The following is a 12,454-nucleotide window of genomic DNA, read 5'->3' as shown; positions in this document are numbered from 1 at the left end:
ATTTCTGCTATTTGGAAGGGGATGTGCTAGTGGTGGTGTCGAGTAGGTTTTTCCCTCATGTTGGTTCTCTCACCACTCGCTTCAAACTCAGTCTGGCAGGTGTTTGTTTCAGGACTTGGGCAATTCTGTCAGTTTTGCTGCTATTGACAGTGAAGTCCCCCCACATATATTACACACTGTGGCCTTGATACCCTCAGTGCTGCTTCCAAGTGCTGCTCAACATGGAGGGGTACAGATCCAACAACTGAAGGAAGATGATAGTGGTAATCATAGGACTATAATATATAGGAACAGAAGCAGGTCATTTAGCCCATCAAGTCTGCTCTGCCATTCAATGAGATCATGACTGATCTAATGTGATAATTCTTAACTCCACTTTCCTGCTTTATCCCCATAACCCTCGATTTCCTTATTGATTAAAAATCTGTCTATCCCAGCCTTGAACATACTAAACCACCTAGCGTCCACAGCAGGAATTTCCCGTGCCCATGTTTTACCTGATGCCATGAGACATCATGGGGTCAAGAGAGAATGTTGAGGACTCCCGGCCCCACTCCCTCCTGACTGCATACCCCTGTGTCCACAGTAAAAAGTCTCACAACACCAGGTCAAAGTCCAACAAGTTTCTTTGGTAGCACAAGCCACTAGCTTTCAGAGCGCTGCTCCTTCATCAGGTTGATTGACTCACCTGATGAAGGAGCAGCGCTCCGAAAGCTAGTGGCTTGTGCTACCAAAGAAACTTGTTGGACTTTGACCCGGTGTTGTGAGACTTCTTACTGTGTTTACCCCAGTCCAACACCGGCATCTCCACATCATGGCTACCCCTGTGTCACCAGCTCTGGTAGTTCTGTCCTGCCAGTGGGACAGGACATACCCAAGGATGGTGGTGAAGGAGTCTGGGACATTGGCTATAAGGTATGATTCTGTGAATATGTCTCCTCAGGTAATGAAGCCATCGACATGTGGCAAGACCTGGGTAATATTCAGGCCACGGTTGATTGGTGGTAAACAAGCTTAATACCACACAAATACTGGCAATGACCATTTCCAAGAGAAAATCTACTGAGTTCACCTTGACAATCAACAGCATTAACATCACTGAACTTCCATCATTGACATCCATAGGGGCCGCCATTGACCAGAAATCAAGCACTTGATACTGTGGCTACTAGAGCAGGATGAAGCTGGGAATTCTGTGTGCCACCAATGGTGGAGCGATTAAATGCTCACGAAGCCAAAATTAGATAAATGCAGATATCTTGGAGAGCTGTGAGGCTGGAGCAGATTATAGTGATAGGGAGGGCAAGGCTATGCAGAGATTTGAAAACAAGAATGAGAATATTAAAATCAAGATGCTACTTTAGTGGGAGGCAGTGTAGGGCAGGGGGTGGTAAGGGAACAGGACTTGGAGTGTGTTAAGACATGAGCAGCAGTTGTGAGGTTTGCAGAGAGTAGAATGTTGGAGGCTGTCCAGGGGTTCCTGAAAACAGTTGAGTCTAGAAATACCCAAAGATGTGGATGAGGGTTTAAGCAGCAGAGCGGAGCCAAGAGCAGAGTCAAGTGATGTTACTGAAGTGAAGCAGTCTTAGTGATGACGCGAGTATGTGGTTGGAAGGTTATCTCGAGGCCAAACATGTGACCAAAGTGACAAACATACTGGTTTGATCTCAGACTGTTGCCATGGAGGAAGATGGAGTTAGGGGACGGTGTTTGGAGCAGAGACTGAGAACGGCTTCAGTCTTCCAAATATTTAATTAGAGAAATTCCTGCTCAACCTCTGTAATCAATGACATTCCATTGTTTCTATACACTATTACAGTATCAACCCAGTTAATTCCTCACATTGTACTCTTATATACAGTAACATTATCTTTTCTTTATTATGCATAATGTTATAGTATCTGCGTAACATTTTATCAATTTTCTCTGAGTTTCAACATTCGTGGGCTTTTTTCTCCATGTATTAATGCAAGTGACAACCCAAATTTAAATGTAGATCAGGTGTAACAGGAGTATTGAACTCCAACATGAGTCAGTAAATGTTTATTGGATATCGCTGTCACATTCTGCAGCCGTGTAGTGTAACCTATGGATGACATGGGATAGGAGTAATTTATTAGCTTGGATAGGTGACGGGCTGATGGAGAGAAGACAGAGAGTTGGGATGTCTTTTTTTCTGGATGGCAAAACATAACTAGTGGGGTGCCACAGGGTTCGGTCCTTGGGCCCCAGCTATTTACAATCTATATTAACATCTTGGATGCAGGGATAGAGCTCTATAGCCAAATTTGCAGATGTCACAAAAATAGGCGAGTCAATAAGTTGCAATGAGGAATTAAGAACCTTATAAATGGATATAGATAGATTAGGAGAGTGGGCCAAAATGTGACAGATGGAGTTTAACGTGGATAAGTGTGAGGTCATGCATTTTGGTTGGAAAAATGGGAAGGCGACTTATCTAAATGGGGAGAGACTTTGGGGTGCTCTGGCGCAGAGGGATCTGGGTGTCTTCATTCATGAGTCACAGAAAACTAGCATGAAGATACAGCAGATAATAAAGAAAGCAAATGGAATGTTGGCATTTATAGCTAAAGGAATAGAATATAAAGATAAGGAAGTATTGTTGCAACTAAACAAGGCATTGGTGAGATCGCACCTGGAGTATTGTGCATAGTTTTGGTCCCCTTATTTGAGGAAAGATGTAGTGGCATTGGAGACAGTTCAGAGGAGGTTCACTAGATTGATTCCAGAGATGAGGGGTTTGTCGTATGAAGAGAGATTGAATAGTTCTCTGGAATTTAGGAGAATGAGGGAAATCAAATTGAGGTATACAAGATGATTAAAAAGTATGGATAAAGTAGATATTGAGCGGATGCTTCCTCTTGTGGAGCATTCTAGGACGAGAGGTCATAGTCTTAGGATAAGGGGTAGCAAATTTAAAACAGAACTAAGGAGAAACTACTTCTGCCAAAGGGTTGTGATACCCCAAAGTGCGGTGGATGCTGGGACAGTGAGTAAATTTAAGGAGGAGTTAGACAGATTTTTAATTGATAATGGGTTGAAGGGTTATGGGGAGAAGGCAGGAAAATGGAGATGAGGAGCATATCAGCCATGATAAAATGGCGGAGCAGATGCGATAGGCCGAATGGCCTAATTCTGCTCCTATATCTATGAACTTATGAACCTAAGCATAGAGGTGGAAATTTGCCTGGCATCTCAACATCGTAGGTTAATATCCAGAGGAAAGCCTACATGTCTGGGACCCAGTCACGGCAAAAGTTGCCAGAAGGAGCTTGCTTAGAATCAGAGATAGAATCATAGAATCCTACAGTGCAGAAGGAGGCCATTCGGCCCATTGAATGTGCACTGACCAGAATCCCACCCAGGCCCTATCCCCACAACCTTAGCTAGTCCCCCTGACATTAAGGGGCAAGTTAGCATGACCAATCCATCTAACCCGCACATCTTTGGACTGTGGGAGGAAACTGGAGCACCCGGAGGAAACCCACGCAGTAACGGGGAGAATGTGCAAACTTCACACAGTGACACAAGCCGGGAATCGATCCTGGGTTCCTGGCACTGTGAGGCACCAGTGCTAACATTGTGCTACCGTGCCACCCATTGCTTGAAGAAACACCACTGGCACTCCAGTAAAGTTTAACGTTTTTTAAAAGTTTATTTATTAGTCACAAGTCGGCTTACATTCACATTGTAATGAAATTACTACGAAAAATCATATTTCTATTACTTGCTATTAGTATTAAATTCTTTCTTGGTATTTGGGAAGTTTCCCTATGTGGTTTTCCAGCAGGGATTTTTTACAGGAGATGCACAATGTGTGCAGTCAATGTTCATGTTAATTTTAAAAGTTCATTAGATTTTCCTGAAATAGATCCTTGGAGGGCATGGAGATTAAGGTTGTGGAAGATTGTTCCAGTCGTTATTATTCTTGGGCAAAAAGAAGTTAGCAATGGAAGCACATTGGACTGTACACAGTTGGAGATGTTGGTTATGAGTTCTTTGATCCCGGTCACTTTTGGGCTTTATGTGCAGCTTTGAAATATTTAATTGTTCAGTCACAATTTTATAGGGGCATGACAACCTATGGGCTTTTCTTCAGGTCTGCAAACTGGAGACACGGCCAACTGAGAGACACCAGAATCTCCTGAGTAATTGTTTGTAACGAGACAAGCTGGTAAGAATGAATTGTGACTCTGTCGACCTGGCCATACAAAAGGCATACTGCTCATTGAGAAGGATAATCTGCACTTCAGGATGTCTGATAAGCTAACGATTAATGATGTGTTCTGGTAATTTGCAGCAAACATTAGTAAGTGAAGTCAGTTGGTTATTAGCCGGTGGATGAGTGGTTCTCGTGTTTATGGATTTTTGAAAGCTGTACTGTAACATATGCAAACTCACGCTGCAGTTTTAAAAGATTTGAGATATCACCAGGGCACAAGTTATAATGATTCCATATCATTGAAAACTGGACTTTTCTCAATCTGGGCTTCACTGTAGAGATTTATAGTCACTATTCAAAAATCAAATTTCACTATTTCACCTGTATCAAACAACACATTCTGCTGGTGACATGTTGCTATCACTGCTGCCAAACTAAACACAGTAAGAAGTCTCACAACACCAGGTTAAAGTCCAACAGGTTTATTTGGTAGCAAAAGCCACTAGCTTTCGGAGCGCTGCTCCTTCGTCAGGTGAGTGGGAGTTCTGTTCACAAACAGGGCACATAAAGACACAAACTCCATTTACAAAATAATGGTTGGAATGCGAGTCTTTACAGGTAATCAAGTCTTAAAGGTACAAACAATGTGAATGGAGAGAGCGTTAAGCACAGGTTAAAGAGATGTGTATTGTCTCCAGACAGGACAGTTAGTGAGATTTTGCAAGCCCAGGCAAGTCGTGGGGGTTACAGATAGTGTGACATGAACTCAAGATCCTGGTTGAGGCCGTCCTCATGTGTGCGGAACTCGGCTATCAGTCCCTGCTCAGCGACTCTGCGCTGTCGTGTGTCATGAAGGCCACCTTGGAGAACGCTTACCCGAAGATCAGAGGCTGAATGCCCATGACCGCTGAAGTGTTCCCCAACAGGAAGAAAACACTCTTGCCTGGTGATTGTCGAGCGGTGTTCATTCATCCGTTGTCGTAGCGTCTGCATGGTCTCCCCAATGTACCATGCCTCGGGACATCCTTTCCTGCAGCGTATCAGGTAGACAACATTGGCCGAGTTGCAAGAGTAGGTACCGTGTGCCTGGTGGATCGTGTTCTCACGTGAGATGATGGCATCCGTGTCGATGATACAGCACGTCTTGCAGAGGTTGCTGTGGCAGGGTTGTGTGGTGTTGTGGTCACTGTTCTCCTGAAGGCTGGGTAGTTTGCTGCGGACAATGGTCTGTTAGAGGTTGTGTGGTTGTTTGAAGGCAAGAAGTGGGGGTGAGGGGATGGCCTTGGCGAGATGTTCGTCTTCATCAATGACGTGTTGAAGGCTCCGGAGAAGATGTCATAGTTTCTCCGCTCCGGGGAAGTACTGGACGACGAAGGGTACTCTGTCCGCCGTGTCCTGTGTTTGTCTTCTGAGGAGGTCGGTGCGGTTTTTCGCTGTGGCGCGTTGGAACTGTCGTTTGATGAGTCGAGCACCATATCCTGTTCTTATGAGGGCATCTTTCAGCGTCTGGAGGTGTCTGTTGCGATCCTCCTCATCTGAGCAGATCCTGTGTATACGGAGGGCTTGTCCGTAGGGGATGGCTTCTTTAACGTGTATAGGGTGGAAGCTGGAGAAGTGGAGCATCGTGAGGTTATCCATGGGCTTGCGGTACAGTGAAGTGCTGAGGTGACCGTCCTTGATGGAGATGCGTGTGTCCAAGAATGCAACCGATTCTGGAGAGTAGTCCATGGTGAGTCTGATGGTGGGATGGAACTTGTTGATGTCATCATAGAGTTGTTTCAGTGATTGTTCACCATGACTCCAAAGGAAGAAAATATCATCGATGTATCTAGTGTATAGCATCGGTTGAAGGTCCTGTGCGGTGAAGCGGTCTTGTTCGAACCTGTGCATGAAGATGTTGGCATATTGAGGTGCGAATTTGGTCCCCATGGCTGCTCCATGTGTCTGGATGAAGAACTGGTTGTTGAAGGTGAAGACATTGTGGTCCAGGATGAAGCGGATGAGTTGTAAAATTGCATCTGGAAACTGGCAGTTGTCGGCGTTGAGTACTGAGGCAGTTGCAGCAATGCCATTGTTGTGGGGGATGCTGGTGTAGAGTGCCGAGACATCCATTGTGACGAGGAGTGCTCCTGGTTCAACTGCTCCATGTGTGCTGAGTTTCTGTAGGAAGTCCGTAGTGTCGCGACAGAAGCTGGGGGTTCTTTGTACAATGGGTTTCAAGATGCCCTCAACATAGCCGGAGAGGTTCTCGCACAGGGTCCCATTGCCCGATACGATGGAACGGCCAGGTGTGTTTGCCTTATGTATCTTCGGGAGGCAGTAGAGATCTCCAACGCGGGGAGTATGTGGGATGAGAGCAGGAAGGGTGCTCTGAAGGTCCGGATCAAAGGTCTTGATCTGTCTGTTGAGTTGACGGGTGTGTTCTTTGGTTGGATCTGTGGGTAACTGTCTGTAGTGTTCCTGGTTGTTCAGTTGTCGGTACACTTCTTTGCAGTAATCCGTTCTGTTCAGTATGACGATGGCCCCTTCTTTGTCTGCTGGTTTGATGACAATGTTGCGGTTGGTCTTGAGAGCGTGGATGGCGTTACGTTGTGCTTGGGTGATGTTCGGGGCTGTCTTGTGAATGCGGCTGATGAATCTGGTGTTGACGGACCTCCTGATGGCTTGGGCATACATGTCAAGTTGAGGGCAGCGGCCTTCCGGAGGAGTCCAATTCGACTCTTTCCTCTTCAGTTGCTGCACTGCGGATCTCTCTGTCAGCTGTTCTGGTTCATTGGCTGTCTCATTGTGTTCGCTGTTGGCCTCTTGGGGTTTGTGGAAGAACTCCCGCAGCCTCATTCGCCTGATGAATTCCTCTGTGTCCGCTGCGAGACTGATGGGGTCTATTTTGGTAGTGGGGCAGAAATTGAGCCCTCGGCTGAGAACTTCGATTTCATCTGGTTGAAGTGTGTAGTCCGACAAGTTGACAATGGACTTTCCTGCAGTGGTACTGTTTTCTACTGTGGTACCGGGGGAGGCTTGGTTGCTGCTGGTGGTGATGCCGAGTTTCTCAAGTTTCCTGTTCTTGGTGTGCATGTAGATGGTGTAGTTCCTTTGTCTCCTCTGCTTGGCAGTGTTTTGCAGCTGGTCTACGTCTTGAGTGCAAGTTGAGAATATGGACTCTATCTTGGTTTCCAGGTTGCGGCGTCTGCTGCAGAGCTGGTGTATGAGGTGGTTGAGGAGTGTGAGAGAGGTGCGATGACAAAGTCTCTCAGCGTAGTCTGTGTTATAGGTTGACCTGAGTGGGTTCGTGATCTGTAGTCCTTTCGGTATCTTGTCTGCTTTCTTGCATCTTTGTAGAAACTTGATGTTTGTATCAATATGCAAGATCTTCTTGGAGATCCTCTCCACTTTGAGCCAGCAGCTTGCGGTGTCGATGGTAGTCATGATGTGGAAATGCCGGCGTTGGACTGGGGTAAACACAGTAAGAGGTCTCACAACATCAGGTTAAAGTCCAACAGGTTTATTTGGTAGCAAAAGCCACTCGCTTTTGGAGCGCTGCTCCTTCTGCAGCGAAACACCGCACCGACCTCCTCAGAAGACAAACACAGGACACGGCGGACAGAGTACCCTTCGTCGTCCAGTACTTCCCCGGAGCGGAGAAGCTACGGCATCTCCTCCGGAGCCTTCAACATGTCATTGATGAAGACGAACATCTCGCCAAAGCCATCCCCACATCCCCACTTCTTGCCTTCAAACAACCACACAACCTCAAACAGACCATTGTCCGCAGCAAACTACCCAGCCTTCAGGAGAACAGTGACCACGACACCACACAACCCTGCCACAGCAACCACTGCAAGACGTGCCGGATCATCGACACGGATGCCATCATCTCACGTGAGAACACCATCTACCAGGTACACGGTACATACTCTTGCAACTCGGCCAACGTTGTCTACCTGATACGCTGCAAGAAAGGATGTCCCGAGGTATGGTACATTGGGGAGACCATGCAGACGCTACGACAACGGATGAATGAACACCGCTCGACAATCACCAGGCAAGACTGTTCTCTTCCTGTTGGGGAACACTTCAGCGGTCACGGGCATTCGGCCTCTGATTTTCGGGTAAGCGTTCTCCAAGGCGGCCTTCACGACACACGACAACGCCGAGTCGCTGAGCAGAGACTGATAGCCAAGTTCCGCACACACGAGGACGGCCTCAACCGGGTTCTTGGCCTCTTTTTAGGTCAAACCAAATAAACAAACTCAAATTAAGTCAGGACAAAGTAAAAGGGGCAGCTCCCCAAAAGGAGGGGGAACAGCCCGAACAAAAATCAAAGCACAAAGGAAATTTAAAGACATCAAATTAAAATGTGATTATCAGGGTCAATAACGCACCCCAACCCCTGCGGTGCCCAGCGGGCACAGAAGGCGTCGACCGCGCCCGTGGACACCGCATGCTCCCTCTCCAGGGACACCTGGCCGCGAACATAGCCACGGTAGAGGGGCAGACAGTCAGGATGGACGGCCCGCTTGATCGCCCGCTGCCTGGACCGGTAAATGGCTTTTTTGGCAAGCCCAGGAGCAGGTTCACGAGGAGGTCGCCATCCCGACCCTCCCCTCTCCGCACCAGGTGTCCGTAGATCAGGAGCGTGGAACTGAAGTGCAAACAAAACATCAATAAAAGGTTCTTTAGGAAAACAAAAAGGGAGTGCAGCCTAAGACACAAAACATAGACATGGTCCACGGACTCCACAAGGCCACAGAAAGGGCAGTCTTCGGAGCCCGTGAACCAGTGAATCCTACGGTTGTGCGGAACCCCAGGTCCTCGATGTAATTGTGGGAGATCCCTCCGTAGAGGGACCTCCACCGGGGACCTCCACCGGGGACCTCCACCGCCCGGCAGCAACAAGGCCCGCCAAGGTGTATCCGGGTGACAGGCGAGGAGGCAGTAGTGGAAGGTGTGCAGCAGCAGCCCGCACAGGAAACGCCTCCGTGCGGTGGAAAAAGGCACAAGAGGACATTTCCGCGAGGCGGCACACGCAGTGGGGCACCTGACCCGGGGGGTGGGTGGGGAGAGAGGTCTAGGCTTTGGGCCAATGTGGAATTCCGTCCGAGCAGGAGAACGCTCGGGCGGGATCCCACCGCACGCCTGCGCCACCTCGAGTTTGTGTGTATTTTCGGGGCCGAGCACGACCGTCCGGAGGTCTTGGATGGCTTTGGCCGCGCGCCAGACGGACACCCCCGCGCGCTCAGCCAGCACGTGGGGGCTCAGCCAGCCCGCCCCTCCACCATCCAGCACGTCCCCGATTTTGGTCACCCCGGTGTCCACAGCCCCCCTCTCCGCCAGCCACCTGAAGTCATACGGCTGGAGGAGCGGATTCCTGAGCAGTGGCTCTCGCACGAGAGCCGCGTCGCGAGGTGACCGTGTTCCAGACAGTGAGGAGGTCCTGGTAAAAGACGGGCAACTCCTGCAGGGAGGTCGAAACACGCCCCGGTTCGATATGCAGGAGCTGCACGTCATAATTCAGGCCGTGCCACTGGCGGGAGAAATACATCGCCATGGCACACCATCGTGGAGGGGGCTCAACGTAAAGGTACCTCTGCAGGGCCTGGAGGCGGAAGGTCGCTATCTGAGTGCGGAGGCACACCAGACCTTGCCCGCCCTCCTCAATCGGGAGATGCAGAACCTCGGCAGCGACCCAGTGCAGTCAGTTGTCCCAGAAGAACCGCACGAGGGCTTTCTGCATATCGGTGACAAAGCCAGGGGGAGGGGTCAAAGTGACCAGCCGGTACCACAGCATGGAGGCGACCAGCTGGTTTGTGACGAGAACTCGTGCCCTGTAGGACAGCACTCGGAGCAGTCCTGTCCAGCGACCCAGGCGGGCGGAGACTTTGGCCTCCGGCTCCCGCCAGTTCGCTGGCCAGGATTCCTCGGCTGGGCAGAGATGGGCCCCCAAGTAGAGGAGGTTGGTCCTGCTCCAGGTAAAAGGCCTGAGCTCCTCCGGAAGGGGGTCCGTCTCCCACGGACCGACAAGGAGTCCGGAGCACTTGGCCCAGTTGATCCTGGCGGAGGACGCGGCGGAGTACACCGCCTGGCATTCTCGCATCCTCCGCAGGTCAGCCGGGTCCGTGAACATGAGGAGCACGTCATCGGCGTAAGCTGACAGGACCACCCCTACGTCCGGGCCGCACAGAGTCAAACCCGACAACCTCCTCCGCAAGAGGCGCAGGAATGGCTCCGCGCACACAGAATACAGTTGGCCGGACAAGGGGCAGCCCTGCCGTACTCCTCTCCCAAAGTGAAGGGGCGCCGTCAGGGACCCGTTAACCTTAATCAGACACTCTGCGGCAGAGTACAGTAATCGGATCCGGGCGACAAAATGCGTCCCGAACCCGAATGCCCGCAGAGTTCAGAGTAAATACTCGTGCTCCACCCTGTCGAACGCCTTCTCCTGATTTAATGACAACACCAGCCCTCTGGGAATGATGGATTAGGTCCCGGACGAGATGGAGATTATCGTGTATACAACAGCCCAGGACCGTGTAGGACTGGTCAGGGTGGATCATGTGGTCCAGCACGGATCCAAGGCGTGAAGCCATAGCCTTGGCAAAGATTTTATAATCCGTGCTGAGGGAGACCGGGCGCCAGTTTTCTAGGAGGCGCAGATCCTCCTTCTTGGGCAGCAGGGCCCCCGCGTAGTCGTTCCCCAGGACGTCCCAGAACGCCCTGAAGAACTCTACTGTCAGCCTGTCCAGCCCCGGGGCCTTGCCCCGACTGAGGCCACTGAGGGCGCCAGTCAGCTCGACCATGGTGGTGGGGGCCTCAAGCCTGCCGACGCCCTCCGGGCTGACCTGCGGCAGGTCTTCCCACAGAAGTCTGCGGGCATCCTCGCTGGACGGATCCGGAGAGAAGAGGGAGGTGTAATAATCCCAGGCAATGGCCCGGATGCCCTCCGGATCCGAGACGGGGGAACCGTCATCGGCCAGCAGCGTAAGGAGCTGCTGACGGTTAGCCCGCCCTTTTTCCAGCGAGTAGAAGAAGGAGGAGCCGCGGTCCAGGTCCACCTGGAACTGGAGCCGCGACCTCACGTAAGCACTGCGAGACCTGGCAAGCTGCAGGTCCCGCAGCGCGTCCTTCTTCTCCCTGTACTCCGACCGCAGGGCCGGGTCCACGTCGGGCTGACTGAGACGTGCCTCCAGGTCGAGCACCACCTTCTCCAACTCCTCGAGCCTGGATTTCCGCCTCTTTGTCGACCCCCTCGCGTACCCCTGACAGAAGGTCCGGACGTGAGTCTTGCCCACATCCCACCAGAGCCTCAAGGAGGGGAAGCCTCCCCGCTTCCTTCTCCAGCCGGCCCAGAATCGATGGAACAAGTCCAGGAAGCGCTCGTCCTCCAGCAGTGTGTTGTTAAAGTGCCAGTAAGTGGACCCCTGCCGGACGCGAGACGGCACAAAGTCTGCCCACACCAGGCTGTGTTCCGTGCATGACACCAGCCGCATGGAGGCCGAAGACACGCCGGACACGTTCGCCCTTGAAACGTAAAGGCGGTCGAGCCTGGACGCACGTTCCAGGCCTCATGTAAGTGAAAGCTCTGGAGCCAGGATGGAGATGTCTCCAGACGTCCACCAAGCCATGGGTCCTGAGCAGGTCCCGCAACTTCACCATCGCCGGAGTGCGCTGCCAGGGGCCGGTGCGGTCTCGTGCCTCGAGGGTGCAGTTGAAATCCCCCCCCTCCGAGGATGGTGTCGAGATGAGCGGACACTTTCTTATAGAAAGTCGTTTGCTGTGGTCCGCCGGTTGGGGCGTAGACGTTCAGCAAGTGAATGACCAAGCCCCCCTCATGGACCGTCAAGTGCAGCAACCGGCCTGGCACCGGCTCCATGACTCCCAAGATCTCCGGCGGATAATGCAGGGCCAACAAGATAGCCACCCCGCAAGAAGCGAGCGTGAGGTGGCTCATGTAAACCCCCCCCTCGCCATTCCAGGAGCCATTGGGCTTCGTCTCCCGGAATTGTGTGGGTTTCCTGCAGGAAACACCCCGCATACCTCCCATCATGGAGGACCGAGAAGTTCTGGAAACTGCGGTGTGGCTCACTGCTGCCGTTGATGTTGAGGCTGGCTATGGTCACCTTCATGTCAGCAGCTTAGTGCCACTTATCTAAACGTGTGGGGGAGCGCTGGCGCAAGACGCGGCACGGTAGCGCAGTGGTTAGCACTGCTGCTTCACAGCTCCAGGGTCCCGGGTTCGATTCCCAGCTCGGGTCACTGTCTGTGTGGAGTTTG

The sequence above is a fragment of the Mustelus asterias genome, chromosome 3 (assembly GCF_964213995.1).
Source record: "Mustelus asterias chromosome 3, sMusAst1.hap1.1, whole genome shotgun sequence".
In the NCBI taxonomy this organism is placed as follows: Eukaryota; Metazoa; Chordata; class Chondrichthyes; order Carcharhiniformes; family Triakidae; genus Mustelus; species Mustelus asterias.
This window is presented reverse-complemented; position numbering follows the sequence as displayed.